The sequence below is a fragment of the Staurois parvus genome, unplaced genomic scaffold (genome assembly GCF_062004578.1).
Source record: "Staurois parvus isolate SC_StPar_1 unplaced genomic scaffold, SC_StPar_1.0 ptg000409l, whole genome shotgun sequence".
NCBI lineage: Eukaryota > Metazoa > Chordata > Amphibia > Anura > Ranidae > Staurois > Staurois parvus.
In genome coordinates, this window is record NW_028318205.1 from 4,028,438 (window position 1) to 4,044,269 (window position 15,832).

Sequence of the window (15,832 nt, forward strand, 5' to 3'; positions counted from 1 at the left end):
GCTCTGGGCAAAGCGACGTAATCTTATGTTGCTTCCCATTTCAGGGTGGGAACACGCCTGAGCCCCCCGTCAGTTCAGGGAGAGACGAGAGAACACGGCATTCAGAAAGTAAATGCTGTGTAAATATATACCATAGTTTGTAGACGCTGCAACTTTCACACAAAATAATATACATGTATTCAGATTTTTTATTACCAAAGACATGTAGCAGAATACATTTTGGCCTAATTTATTACTAACTGAATCTATTGGATATTTTTTATAACCAAAAATGAAAAATATTGGGGTTTTTTTTTCAACATTTTTGGTCTTTTTTTGTTTATAGCGCAAAAAGTAAAAACCGCAGAGGCGATCAAATATCACCAAAAGAAAGCTCTATTTGTGTGAAAAAAAAAAAGTATATACATTTCGTTTGCGTGCAACGTTGCATGGCCACGCAATTGTCAGTTAAATGTAACGCAAAATTCCAGAAGACAAGTGGTTAAACAGTTTCCCGCCGCCCTGTAGCAGATATACTGCTACAGGGTGGCAGGGGTGTGCAATATTATTATTATACAGTAGTTATAAAGAGCCAATAGTTCACTCAGCGCTGTACATTACAAAGGGGGACAGAACATGTGACAGAACAATACCAATACAATGCAAAACATGAGGGGATCGAGGGCCCTGCTCTTTCGAGCTTACAATCTAGGAGGGAGGGGATGGTGGCACAGGAGGAGATAGCTGTGGGGGATGGAGTGGTAGGAAGAGTGGAGGAGGTCGGCAAGTTAGCAGGGGGTGGGGTAGGCTTCCCTGAAGAGATGGGTTTTCAGGGTGCGCCTAAGGGAGAGGAGAGTAGGTGATAATCTGATGGGTTGGGGCAGGGAGTTCCAGAGGATGGGCGACACCCTGAAGAAGTCCTGGAGGCCGGCATGGGAGGAGGAGACCAGGGAACTAGAGAGGAGGTCTTGTGAGGAGCGGAGTGTGCGTGCTGGGCGGTACTTGGATATTAGGTCAGTGATGTAGTTCGGGGCAGTATGGTGGACAGCTTTGTACATCAGTGTTAGGATTTTGAATTTGATCGGTTGCCCAATTGGAAGCCAGTGGAGGGATTGGCAGAGGGGGGTGGCGGAGATGGGGCGGTTGGAAAGGTGAATGAGTCTGGCAGCCGTATTCAGGATCGACTGAAGCGGGGATAGCCAGCGGCAAGGCAGGCCAGTGAGGAGGGAGTTGCAGTAATCGAGTCGCGATATGATGAGGGAGTGGATGAGCTGTTTAGTGGTTTCTGGGGTTAGGAACGTGCGGATTTTGGCGATGTTGCGGAGGTGGAGTCTGCACGAGTTTGTTAAAGATTGGACTTGGGGCTGGAAGGATAGGTTGGAGTCCAGAATGACACCAAGTACTCTGGCCTGCGGGGTGGGTTTGATAGTGGCATTGTTGGATGTGATGGAGAAGTCAATGGGGGGTGGTGTCCAGGCTGGGGGGAAGACAAGAAACTCGGTTTTGGAGAGGTTCAATTTAAGGAAGTGGAGCGACATCCAGTCTGATATGTCGCTCAGTAGGTGTGTGATTCGGGCGGAGACCGAGGGGGGGAGGTGGGGGGTTGAGAGATAGATTTATGTGTCGTCGGCATAGAGGTGGTAGTTGAAGGCATGAGAGTGTATGAGTTGGCCAAGGGAGGAGGTGTAGATGGAGAAGAGAAGGGGCCCGAGGACGGAGCCTTGAGGGACCCCAACAGAGAGGTAACGCTGAAAGAGCGTTGCGACAGGTAGGATGAGAGCCAGGAGAGAGCAGAATCTCTGAGGCTGAGGGAGTGTAGTTTTTTGAGGAGGAGGGGGTGGTCGACTGTGTCGAAGGCCGCAGAGAGCTCAAGGAGTAGGAGCACTGAATAGTGGCCATTAGTTTTGGCGGTTAGCAGGTTGTTGGAGAGTTTGAGTAAGGCAGTTTCGGTGGAGTGTAGAGGATCGAGGAGGTTGTTATATATATATACACACACACACACACACACATATACACACACACGTGATTTTGTATTTCTGGGTAGGTGACGCACACGAGCGTGCCCTACCCGCGCTGCCATTTGCAGCCGCGGCTTTCAATCTTTGGGTCTCGGCTGATGATTACCGAGCATCTCCGCCGGGGAGGAGGACTGTTTTGCTTACTAATAGTCCTCCTCCCTGTCAGCTCGGGCACACTGCTCTGGATGGCTGTGCACAGCCATCCAGAGCAGTGTGATTAGTGAAACACACAGACACCGCACCCCAGTAAAACACTCCCAGCACACAGATAACCCTTTGATTGTCCCTCATGTTAACCCCTTCCTGCCCAGTGCCATTAGTAGTGTCAGTGCTTTTTTTTTTTTTTTTTACACAAATCACTGTATTGGTGTCATTGGGGACGTCAGTGACATTAAGTCAGTTCCCCCCAGTATCAGAACATCCACCACAGTCCCACTATAAGATGCTGATTGCTGCCATTACTAGTAAAAAAATAAAATTCCAGTATCTATACCGCCATTTGGAAACGCTATAACTTTCACGTAAACCAATTAGTCTACACGTATTGGGATTTTTTTTTGTTAGCAAAGACATAGCAGAATACATTTTGGCCTAACTCCATGCCGAAATTTGACTTAATTTTTTTTTTACTGGACATGTTTAATAGCAAATAAATTGGTTTTTCTCAACCTTTTTTTTTTTTTTTTTAAAGCAAAAAAAAAAAAATGCACAGGCGATCAAATACTACCGAAAAAAAGCTCAATTCGTGGGAAAAAAAAAGACGTGAAATTACATTTGGGTGTAGCGTTACATGACCGCACAATTGTCAATTAAGGTAATGCAAAAAAATGGCCTGGTCAAGAAGGGGGGGGGGGGGAAATCTTCTGGAGGGCAAGTGGTCAAGAGTGAAAGTATAACTGACGGCAACACTTTTTTCCCCCATTTTGGACAGAGTGGAAAACGATTAGAACTCCTGTCGGTATTGCTGTCTCTGTCCTTGTTAGGGAGACTCGCTCTCTCCATTTGTCTGGTTTACCATTATAACTGAAAGTAAAAGAAAACCCCTAATGTTTGGGTTGTCCCCAGAATGGTAATAAAGGGGAAATCATCCAATGAGGACTCTAGTTCTGGTGACCTAGGGGTCCCCAGGAGATTCCCTTAATTTAGAGGGATTTCCTCACTTCCTGTTCAGCTATGAGACAGGAAGTGAAGGGAAACTTCCGCAATGGGACACAAATGGCAAAAAGAAAAAAAGCCCCTTACTCTATGCAAAATGGAAAACAAAAAGTTTTGCCTATAGTTCTACAGGAACATATAGAAATTAACTATTTTTGTTGCTCTGGAAAGGTGCGTTAAAGTGCAGGAAAAGCACACCAGTGTGAATAGGGCCTAATGGAAGTACAGGGGACACAGCTGGCATGGGAGGGGGGAGCAGTTACTGAAAAGGACAGTTATCCCTTAATGGAGACCTGTACTAAGGAAATACCTGGCCTACCAGGAGTAGAATGCCCGGAAAATGGGAAATCCCTGGCTGCGGTGCTAACATGGCAGCCGGGCAGTAAACACATTCACAATGCCTTCCCGGGAATGAGCCGATCAGACACGTGTGATGAGACGGCGGCGAGCAGCAGCTGACTGAAATACAAGTGTAGTCCATGTATCCCCTCCCCTCTCCGGTACCTGTGTCCGGACACACAATGATACTCCAACTCCATAACGAAAAGCACGCTTCTGTCCCACCCCTAAGCTCCTTATTGGACAACCCGGACTTTATTGATCAGCTGACCCCAAGAGCAAGCACGGCGAGTACACTGAGCACAGCCCCGCCCCTTAGACTCCTCATTGGACACCCCGGACTTTTTTGGTCAGCTGACAACGTACGGGGTAATCCCAAATGACAAACGAGAATGCTGGGTACGGTGCGCGGGAAGGGCCAAGAAGTAACACGTGTTAGAGAAAAGGTGGTGATCGGGGATACTGGGAATTCTGAGGGAATGATCTGTGATCGATCTAAGCTTCGCCACTGATAGTCACGGAGCCACGATGTGTAGAACCCCTGGTGTGGTGCCTGTTACAGAATAATATAGACAGAGCTCATTGGATACCTCCTAACTAAACGGGGGCAGGAGGGACACGTTTAGGGCTCATGTACACAGCCACGAGGTGTAGGACCCCTGGTGTGGTGCCTGTTACAGAATAATATAGACAGCTCATTGGACACCTCCCAACTGAACAGGGGCAGGAGGGACACAGCTCATGTACATGGAGCCACGAGGTGTAGGACCCCTGGTGTGCCTGTTACAGAATAATATAGACAGAGCTCATTGGACACCTCCCAACTGAACGGGCAGGAGGGACACAGCTCATGTACACGGGGTCACGAGGTGTAGGACCCCTGGTGTGGTGCCTGTTACAGATTAATATAGACAGAGCCCATTGGACACCCCCCAACTGAACAGGCAGGAGGGGCACAGCTCATGTACATGGATCCACGAGGTGTAGGACCCCTGGTGTGGTGCCTGTTACAGAATAATATAGACAGAGCTCATTGGACACCTCCCAACTGAACGGGCAGGAGGGGCACAGCTCATGTACATGGAGCCACGAGGTGTAGGACCCCTGGTGTGCCTGTTACAGAATAATATAGACCGCTCATTGGACACCTCCCAACTGAACAGGGGCAGGAGGGACATATTTAGGGCTCATGTACACAGGGCATTTGGAAAACTCTTGAACAATGGAAAATGCAGGTTAAAAAAGTCAATTTAGCCGTGTTTGCATACCGCGCTTATGCACATTTGCGCTTAGAAGCGGTTTTAAAAGATAACCTCAGGAGACCTTCCTAAATGCCCAGAATGCACTGAAAAATAGTAAATGAACTATTTCAGACATTTTGAGAGAAATAGAGCAGAAGCAGAGAGAGCAGTATGTGTTGAGATGACCTGTCTTTTCTGGTTGTATGCACTGTGGATCCCATCATGAGTATAATGCAGCACGTTCTACCATTTTTTCCTTTACACGAAACCTGGAACTGACTGCGCTGGTGTACCGGGTCCATTTGAATACATGGAAAACACTCTGCATGCATTTCTGATTATGAAAAAAGGCTCTGGACATAGAACAGTTAAACGGTTAACTGCGTTTACAAGCATTTGGTGTTTGAAATGCTGGTAAAATCTGAACGCTAGTTTGGTGCGTTCAAAAAAAGACTAAACTCAACTGCCTGTAAACGACGATGTGTACATGGACACATAGGAAAACATTAGGGAGAGTGAAGTCAATCTCCCTGACGCGTCGCTATCAGAAAGTTCAGGGGCTGCTGAAAAAAACGCAGAAAAGCTCCTGAACGTCATTTTAGCAGCTACAGTGTTTCTGAGCTCTTACAGTAGGTTCACACCCATGCAATTTGCATTTGATCTGTTTCTGCAGTGCATGCAGCGTTTTTGCACATGCATTTTTGATGAGTTTTGCATTTTTTTTCTCCCAACTTGTTGCTGGGCAGATTAAAATGCGTAAAATAACACACTACATGCATTTCTGCAGCGTCTCCATTGGAGTCTATTGAACTGAAATGCATTGTTTTGCATTTAAAAAAAGTCCCTGACCCTTTCCAAAAAAACGCGGAGATGTGAACTTGTCCCGTAGGAAATCGTGTTAAATGGACTGTAGTGCATTTCTGCAAAATGCAAAACGCTAAGTCTAGCTTCACACCTATGCATTTTGCAGAAACGCACTACAGTCCATTTAACACGATTTCCTATGGGACACGTTCACATCTACGTGTTTTCACCCAATGTGATTTTTGGAAAGGGTCAGCCTGTGTTCACACTGAGGCAGTGCGGCACAACGCATGTGATTCGCACAGGAACCGCACTGCATTCCTGTGCAAATCATATGCGATTTCTGTGCGGTGCAATTTGAGCCATACGTCTTGTATGATGCAGGACCCTTTTTTTGTCTGCACCAGCTTCGGATTGCATGGGTGTTCACATCCATGTGATCTGATTCTGCAAATCGCATTGCATTTTGCAAACTGATTTCAAGGTGTTGTTAACTTAAAATACACACCCGCAGTGGTTTGTATGAATGGAGTGCATTGCACCGATTTATGTGGTGCAAAAATCACACAGAAACTGGTGCGAATTCCGCACTGCATCAGTGTGAACCTGGGCTCAGGGACTTTTTTTAAACGCACAATGTTATGTTTTTGGTTCAATGGAGATGCTGCAGAAATGCATGTGCGTTTTTGATGCATTTTGTATTTTAATCTGCCCAGTAACAAGTTGGGGGAAAAAAAACGTGCAAAAACGCAGCGCAAAAAGCACTGCAGAAACAGATCAAATGCAGACTGCATAGGTGTGAACCCAGACTTCGGTGTTAACCTAGACTTATGCCCCGTACACACAATAAGAAAATCGCACAGAAAATTTCGCAGAACCACTGATCGAACGATTTTCTCTTTGTTGATGAGCAGGATGTTTTAACCAATAACGATATTGTGAATGAAAAAATCCGGTTGAACAATAGTGAAAAATATTGTCGTTTCGCATACGAACGACCGATTTTCTATGTGGTGGTATGACGGTTGTACGAAAAAAATCTATCAAGCGCTATCACGCATGAGAGGAAACAGAAGATGACTCGGATGTTTATGTCTAAGGAATCTTTGTAAACACGATCGAAAAATCCAAATGTTAAAAGTAGATTGGCCTAATAAGATAATGGAACCAGAATTCTACATATTATATTTTATGTATCGCTAGTTATGTATATAGGTCATGTAATAAACTATATTATACTCATTGCTGGTAATTGTGTATATCGTTCGTTCTGGCCGGAAGGGCGTGGCTACAAGGTCACACGCACACTGCATCACTTCCACTTGTATGGAAAACATCAACACTACGTATTGCCCGACTAACAATTTTTTTTAGATTGGTTAATGTGGGCCACGATTCCAACGAACGAATGCCTCTTGGTCGATTTTCTAATCGTGTATTCCCACCTTTAGGGTTGCTGCCTCATCCCTCTGAAACTGAACACATTAATTACACGGGTTCTGAGGCTGATTTAATGCAGATAATGTACTGAGATTAATACCCTGAATGAGCCACAGAACCTGGCGAATTAGCACAGTTGCTAAATGGTTAGCACTTCCACCTGGCAGTACTAGGGTCCTTGGTTCAAATCCCAACCATGACACCACCTGCCTGTAGTTTGCATGTTCTCCCTGTGCCTGTGTTGGTTTCCTCCAGGTACTCTGGTTTCCTCCCACACTCCAAAGACATGCTGGTGGGTTAATTGGCTTCTGTCTAAATTGACCCTAGTATATGAATGTGAGTTCAGGACCTTAGATTGTACATTCCTTGAGGGTTAGGAACTGATGTGAATGTACAATATCTATGTAAAATCACTATGTAAATTGACGGCGCAGTACAAGTACCTGTAATAATAAATTATATGTTTGGTTTTAAAGGGATGAGGTGGCAACCTTAGACACTTTGGAGGGAGTGATCTGCGGAGAAAAATGGCCATGGCTGAATTATGAGGAGAGGGTATGAAACCCCAAAACAAAAATGTAATAAAGAGATTCCAAAGGATTTTTTAAAATGAAAAAATGTCATATCTGCTCTGTGTAATGGTTTTGCATAGAGCTGCCACCGATCCTCCTTTTTCTCAGGTCCCCTGCCAGCGCTCCTGGCTCCTCCTGCCTTCTATGTGCCCCCCATAGTGAGCTGCTTGCTATGGAGGCACGCCTGCGAGCAAGCTCCCATTGTTGCCCAGAGTGTGGCTTGGCCCTACCCTCTGCTCTCTTACTGGCCAATGGCTCCCTCTGCTGCCTCAATATCCTGTGGGGAGGGCCATTATTCTCAGGCACAGGGCTGGATTGAGATCGGGCTCAGGTAAGTGTAAGAGGGGGTTGCACACAGAAGGGTTTTTTAACTTTAATGCAGAGAATGCATTAAAGAGAAGTATGGGCTTTGGGGGGGAAAAAACTTCTACTCACCTAGATGAATTCAGTATTGATCCGATGCTGCATCTGTCCCCTGCCGACTCTGCACAGAGAACTGAGTGATCAAACACCACTGATCACTCAGTTCTCCTCCATTCTGAGCAGAAAGTTGGGACTGTCAGTCTCCAGCTTTCTACTCTGCTCCTCCAGCACTCGCTGGAGTGCCGGGCTGTGGAGGGGGGTGGGATAGGGCTGGCTCAGGCTCTTGGTGGATTGCTGAGAGGCTTAGCCAGGTGCTGGTCCTTGCTTCTTGGTGGATTCTGACCATATGGTCAGGATCTTTTCAGAACCTGGGCTGGCTCTGTGACATCAGCCAATGGCAGGCTTCATCCCCCTGTCGGCTGGAAACGGGTCAAAGGAGTGCAGAACGAACCACGCTCCTGTGACCCATAGGAGAGGTTTAGCCGAAATAGCTTGCATCACAGGAGTGCAGTTTGTTCTGCACTCCTGTGACCCATTTGCAGCTGACAATGGACTGAAGTCCACTGTTGGCTGACATCACTCAGCAGGTCCAGGATGGGGAAAGATCCCGACTTGAAAGTCGGGATCCACCCCAGAGTCTGGAGCAGCACCTTGTTCATCTCAGCGGAGCGCTGAAAGTCTGAGCAAGCAGCTCCCTCCCCCTACACAGTCCAGCGCTCCAGTGAGCACTGGGGGAGGCAGAGCAGAGAGCAGTGACTGACAGTCACTTCTCTCTGCTCAGAGCAGCTGTGAGACCTCAGCAGTCGTGTGATCACTGAGTTCTCACACTTAGAGCCAACGTGGTCAGTTTCAGCATCGGACTGATCCTACATCCACCTAGGTTAGTATAAATGGGGGGGGCTACTTCTCTTTTAAGGTAAAAAACCTTTCTTCCTTTAGAACCACTGTAAATTGCAGCAATATTGTCAGGATCCTTCCTGAGCCTGGCATGGCTCTTCCTTGTCAGCTCATAGAGGGCAATAGCCTGCTGTTAACTGAGCTGAGGTCACAGCAGAATGAAAGTAAATGTACTCCTGCGACCCTGACCGATCGCCCAGGAGGGACAGATGCAGCATCCATCCCCATTGCAGGCAGATCCTGAAAGTCTAGGGAAGGCTGTAGGTGGATGGGTTTGAATGCTGTACCGGTGCTTCGGGTCCTGGGATTGTAGGGATGACAGGGAGGGACAAAGTGCAGGGATGTAGCTCAACGTGCAAGGGACCTAAACAGAAGCACAGCCGAAAAAAGTTTGGCCATTGAATTTAGGTCTGGACTTTGACTGGGTCATTCTATCACATGAATATGCTTTGATCTAAACCATTCCATTGTAGCTCTGGCTGTATATTTAGGGTCGTTGTCCTGCTGGAAGGTGAACATCTGCCCCAGTCTCAAGCCTTTTGCAGACTCTAATAGGATTTCCTCTAAGATTGCCCTGTATTTGGCTCCATCCATCTTCCCATAAACTCTGACCAGCTTCCTTGTACCTGCTGAAGAAAAGCATATCCACAATATGATGCTGCCACCACCATGTTTCACAGTGGGGATGGTGTGTTCAGGGTGATGTGCAGTATTAGTTTTCCGACACGCATAGCGTTTTGCTTTTAAGCCAGAAAGTTCAGTGCTGGTCTCATCTGAATAGAGCACCTTCTTCCACATGTTTGCTGTGTCCCCCACATGGCTTCTCGCAAACTGCAAACAGGACTTCTTATGGCTTTCTTTCAACAATGGCTTTCTTCTTGCCACTCTTCCATAAAGGACAGATTTGTGCAGTGCACGACTAATAGTTGTCCTGTGGACAGATTCTCCCACCTGAGCTGTGCATCTCTGCAGCTCCTCTGTCAGGAATGGACTGGCCAGCAATGGTGGGACTCGCCTGCCTTATGGGCTGCAGTACCAGGGCTGGCCAGCGGGTGCTCCCAGCAATCAGAGACTCAACCTTGTAGCCAGTCAAACACCTGAAACTGCTTATACTGGTGTATTTAAGGGATGGCCAGACCTGCAGACTCTGCCTTGGTGTGTGGTTTTCCTGGGCCCTGTATCCTGTTCCTGTCTTGTTGCTGACCCTGCCTGATCTGACCTCTGCTGACTTCTCCTGCTCTGACCCCGGCTCATTCCTGACCATCCCTCTGCCTGACCCTCTGTACCACGCTGCCCGCTACCTGCTGAACCTGGCTTGTGACCCCAACCATTCTCCGCTTGCTCCCCCTGTACCTACCTGCCCGATTGATATTGACCCGGCCTGCCTGACGACGCTTGCATTGTATGTACTGTTATCTGTGGGTGGTTTGGTTTGGTTCGTTTGCACTGTGTTATGTTTAGTATTGCACTGCGTTTATGTTTTGTATTGTTAGTGTTAATAAATTACATTGTTTATAACATATCTGAAGTCTGCGTTTCCCTGCGTCAGTCACACACCTCTGGTCATACCCGGGAGCCCTGACATTACACCAAGGCCAATCCTGACCAGAAGTGGCTGCACAGGGAAGCCATCTTGGTTTGTTGATGGGAAGGATGGATCTTGATGAGGTTGTGTATTTATATCTGCTAGTGTTTGATGACAGAGAGTATGCTTATCAAACTCTGAAGGAGTATCCCCGGGATGAACTGCTAGAATGTATACGGCTCGCTCATGTTCTAGTAGATCAGGGCACAGAATTCTCTGAGGTGCAGCCATTGATTCAGGTTTGTGCGGAGTTGGTTTCATCTGGTACCCCCGAATGCAGGGATGAATTTTTGCCGCCATTTAGTGCCGACCAGGTAGAGTCCCTGGTGTGGTTATTAGAGGATGATGTGGATTGCTTCTTGGAGCTAATGCTGCATGTTCACCACAGGTACTAAGAGATTGTATAAACGCAGTGCAGTCTTTGGTCAGACAGGCTTTGTGTAAGCTCTGCTTTGTTCAACCCATACTGCAGACATGGACAGATTTGTTGCACCCAGCCTCAGTCAGCTTACAAAAACCCAGTCCTGCTTCTAATCTATTTCCTCAAAGCTCTATTCCTGCATTCCCAACAGCTCCTCCTGCCCTGCTATCTACCGCATGTCAGTACCCTGTTCCCACTCGCTGCACCTATCCTGCCTTTAACCCTGTAAAAAAGCCCTCTGTAGCAACTGCTCCCTCCTCTGTTCCATCCTCCAGCTCTTCTCTGTCTCCAGCTGCTCCATTCGTTTGCAGACCTGCGTTTACTTGCAGTGCTCCAGTAGTTAAAACCAGAAAAAAGCGGAAATTCTTTCCAACCAATACCATCCTGCCAGTATCCAAACCAGTGAGCCTGCCGTCTGAGAACCTGCCTTCCGTGGTTCAGCCTGGTGCCTCGGCACCCGCACTTCAGCCTGATGCCTGTACCCAGCCTGATGACTGTACCCAGCCTGATGCCTGTACCCAGCCTGACGCCTCTACTCAGCCTGACGCCTCTACTCAGCCTGACGCCTCTACTCAGCCTGACGCCTCTACTCAGCCTGACGCCTCTACTCAGCCTGACGCCTCCACTCAACCTGATGCCTCTACCCAGCATGATGAACTGATCCAGCCTGATGATCCTATTAGGCCAGTTGACTCGATGCCTGCTGTTGATCCAGATGATCCGGTACCTGATCCGGTGCCCGCTGTCGTGCCAATTGACTCAGAGCCCGCTGTCGTACCTGGTGACTCGGTGCCCACTGCCTTGCCAGATGACGCGGTGCCCGCTGGCGAGCCAAATGACCTGATGCCTGGTGACCCGATGCCCGCTGTCGAGCCAGACGATCCAATGCCTGGTTACCCGGTGTCCACTGCCTTGCCAGATGACGCGGTGCCCGCTGGCAAGCCAAATGACCTGATGCCTGGTGACCCAGTGCCCGCTGTCATACCTGGTGACCCGATGCCCGCTGTCGAGCCAGACAATCCGGTACCTGATGACCCGGTGCCCGCTGTCGTGCCAATTGAGTCAGAGCCCACTGTCGTGCCTGGTGACTTGGTGCTCACTGTCTTGCCAGATGACGCGGTGCCCGCTGTTGAGCCAAATGACCTGATGCCTGGTGACCCGATGCCCGCTGTCCAGCCAGACGATCCAATGTCTGACCCAGTGCCCGCGGTCATACCAGTTGACTCGGAGCCCACTGCCTTGCCAGATGACGCGGTGCCCGCTGTCGAGCCAAGTGACCTGATGCCTGGTGACCCGATGCCCGCTGTCCAGCCAGACGATCCATTGTCTGACCCAGTGCCAGCGGTCATGCCAGTTGACTCGGAGCCCACTGTCGTGCCTGGTGACCCGGTGCCTGTCGCTCCGCCTGGGGGTCCGGCGCCCGCCGCTCCGCCTGGGGGACCGAGACCTGTCGCTCCGCCTGGGGGTCCGGCGCCCGCCGCTCCGCCTGGGGGCCCGAGACCTGTTGCTCCGCCTGGGGGACTGGGGCCTGCTGCTCCGCCTGGTGGCCCGCTGCCTGCTGCTTCGCCTGGTGATCCGATGTGCCTCTGCCCGGAGTCCAGCTTGATGTGCCTCTGCCCGGAGTCCAGCCCGATGTGCCTCTGCCCGGAGTCCAGCCCGATGTGCCTCTGCCCGGAGTCCAGCCCGATGTGCCTCTGCCCGGAGTCCAGCCCGATGTGCCTCTGCCCGGAGTCCAGCCCGATGTGCCTCTGCCCGGAGTCCAGCCCGATGTGCCTCTGCCCGGAGTCCAGCCCGATGAGCCTCTGCCCGGAGTCCAGCCCGATGTGCCTCTGCCCGGAGTCCAGCCCGATGTGCCTCTGCCCGGAGTCCACCCCGATGTGCCTCTGCCCGGTTGTCCAGCCCGATGTGCCTCTGCCCGGAGTCCAGCCCGATGTGCCTCTGCCCGGAGTCCAGCCCGATGTGCCGCTGCCCGGATTTCTGCCCGGTGTGCCGCTGCCCGATGGGCCGCTGCCCGGAGTCCTGCCCGGTGTGCCGCTGCCCGGAGTTCTGCCGGTGTGCCAGTCTTTGATATCCCGCCAGTTACCAGACCCGGGCGGTGGAACATTTTGCCCAGCTAGGACTGTTTGGAGCGTCCTGAGGCCGCTCCTTGAGGGGGGGGTACTGTCAGGAATGGACTGGCCAGCAATGGTGGGACTCACCTGCCTTATGGGCTGCAGTACCAGGGCTGGCCAGCGGGTGCTCCCAGCAATCAGAGACTCAACCTTGCAGCCAGCTAAACACCTGAAACTGCTTATACTGGTGTATTTAAGGGATGGCCAGACCTGCAGACTCTGCCTTGGTGTGTGGTTTTCCTGGGCCCTGTATCCTGTTCCTGCAACCCTGTTCCTGTTCCTGTCTTGTTGCTGACCCTGCCTGATCTGACCTCTGCTGACTTCTCCTGCTCTGACCCCGGCTCGTTTTTGACCATCCCTCTGCCTGACCCTCTGTACCACGCTGCCTGCTACCTGCTGAACCTGGCTTGTGACCCCGACCATTCTCCGCTTGCTCCCCCTGTACCTACCTGCCCAATTTGATATTGACCCGGCCTGCCTGACGATGCTTGCATTGTATGTACTGTTATCTGTGGGTGGTTTGGTTTGGTTCGTTTGCACTGTGTTATGTTTTAGTATTGCACTGCGTTTATGTTTTGTATTGTTAGTGTTAATAAATTATATTGTTTATAACATATCTGAAGTCTGCGTTTCCCTGCATCAGTCACACACCTCTGGTCATACCCGGGAGCCCTGACATCCTCCAGTTACCATGGGCCTCTTGGCTGCTTCTCTGATTAATGCTCTCCTTGCCCGATCTGTCAGTTTAGATGGATGGCCATGTCTTGGTAGGTTTGCAGTTGTATTTAAACACAGCAACAAATCACCCTATAGTAACCCAGAAAAGTTATCCACCTCCACCCTTGAAGGCTAATTAAACAAAATAATAAAACTTTTCCCTAAAACAAATAGATAACAATCAAATAAACAAAAAGATAAAATAAAACCCACATAAACATAAAGCCATAAAAATTGTCCAAAATTCAAAAAATACAAAAATAATAATCCAAAAAAAAATCCAAAAAAATAATCCCCACAGGTGTAAATAATAATTTTCTTTCTTCTTTCATCAAAGACTCCTTCTCAATATCCGCAAATACTGATGACAGTACACCTCAAAAAGAAAAAACTTGACATAGTGTCATACCTTTTACATAATACAACACACGTGCCACGCAGCATGCAAAATCCTTTATAAATGTGTATACTCTATAGACGAGTATCTATACACATGCACATATACTATAGTGAATATAGATATAAGTGAAACACACTCATATAAAAATGTGTCAAAAGCATCATGTGTAAAAACAACTCCCAATTAACACTGCAAGTGTGTATCTCAGTGATCCCCTGAACCCAGAACAACACTCTCCAACTCATGTGCTGATGGGTAATTACCCTATATCAAAAACATCAGGGCAGGACACCACTCTGGGTTAATTTCTCCTCAAACCGATTTAATCCAATGCTAGGGTTTTTCTTCCATTCTCAAGAAAATCCACAGTCACAGATAGTATATAACATATCCTCCTTTATTGGTAACTTACATAAAATCTGGGTGAAAACAGCTCCTCCTCACAGGGATACAAGTGTGGACAGATTCAGGGAAACACTAGCCACATGTTCCCACTTCCAAGATGGCCGCGATCGCACTTCCGGTCAACGTCGATACGTCTGACGTCACGTGTACTGACGCGTTTCGTCACTTCCTATGACTTTTTCAGAAGGGTAATGACGTCTGCGCATCGACTCCTTATGTACCGCCCTTCATACACTAACGGCACCATACACGTAAATGGCTGCTCCTCGGTTGCATCCTGGAACTAGGTTTCTGAGCAGAACAGACTGTGTTTCACTTATATCTATATTCACTATAGAATATGTGCATGTGTATAGATACTCGTCTATAGAGTATACACATTTATAAAGGATTTTGCATGCTGCTTGGCACGTGTGTTGTATTATGTAAAAGGTATGACACTATGTCAAGTTTTTTCTTTTTGAGGTGTACTGTCATCAGGATTTGCGGATATTGAGAAGGAATCTTTGATGAAAGAAGAAAGAAAATTATTATTTACACCTGTGGGGATTATTTTTTTGGATTATTTTTTGGATTATTTATTATTTTTGTATTTTTTGAATTTTGGATATTTTGGACAATTTTTATGGCTTTATGTTTTTTACGTGGGTTTTATTTTATCTTTTTGTTTATTTGATTGTTATCTATTTGTTTTAGGGAAAGGTTTGCAGTTGTGCCATACTCTTTCCATTTTTGGATGATGGATTGAACAGTGCTCTGTGAGATGTTCAAAGCTTATGAAATTGTTTTATAACCTAACCCTGCTTTAATCTTACCCACAACTTTATCTGTGATCTGTGTTCCTTGGCCTTCATGATGCTGTTTGTTCACTAATGTTCTCTAACAAATTTCTGAAGGCTTCACAGAACAACTGTATTTATACTGAGATTAAATTACACACAGGTGGACTCTATTTACTAATTAGGTGAATTCTGAAGGCAGTTGGTTTCACTAGATTTTAGTTAGGGGTATCAGAGTAAAGGGGGCTGAATACACTTTTCAGATATTTATTTGTAAAAACATTTTGAAAACCATTTATCATTTTCCTTCCACTTCACAATTTTGTGCCACTTTGTGTTGGTCTATCACATAAAATCCCAATAAAATACATTTATGTTTTTGGCTGTAACATTACAAAATGTGGAAAATTGCGAGGGGTATGAATATTTTTTCAAGGCACTGTGTCACTATGTGACAGCTCAAATAAAGTTGAAAAAAAACAATGCAATGCACATCATACAGTTCCCTACTGTCACCAACACTGCACTAGCCTGCATACCACTAACCACTGCACTAGCTAGAGCAGAAGAATGCAGCAAGAAAAGATTAATGATCTGCATAGTTGC

At 47.8% G+C, this 15,832-nt stretch overlaps 1 protein-coding gene across 1 annotated transcript in view; it reads right to left on the minus strand.

Annotated features, from left to right (window-relative positions):
- The window catches only part of RNASEH1 (ribonuclease H1), a 28,622-nt gene extending 24,830 nt beyond the window's left edge, over window positions 1–3,792 (minus strand). The window contains exon 1 of the mRNA XM_089686735.1: window positions 3,657–3,792. The gene's annotated coding sequence lies outside the window, so the exon portion shown is untranslated. The remainder of the gene's footprint in view (window positions 1–3,656) is intronic.
- Window positions 3,793–15,832: the final 12,040 nt, after the last annotated feature.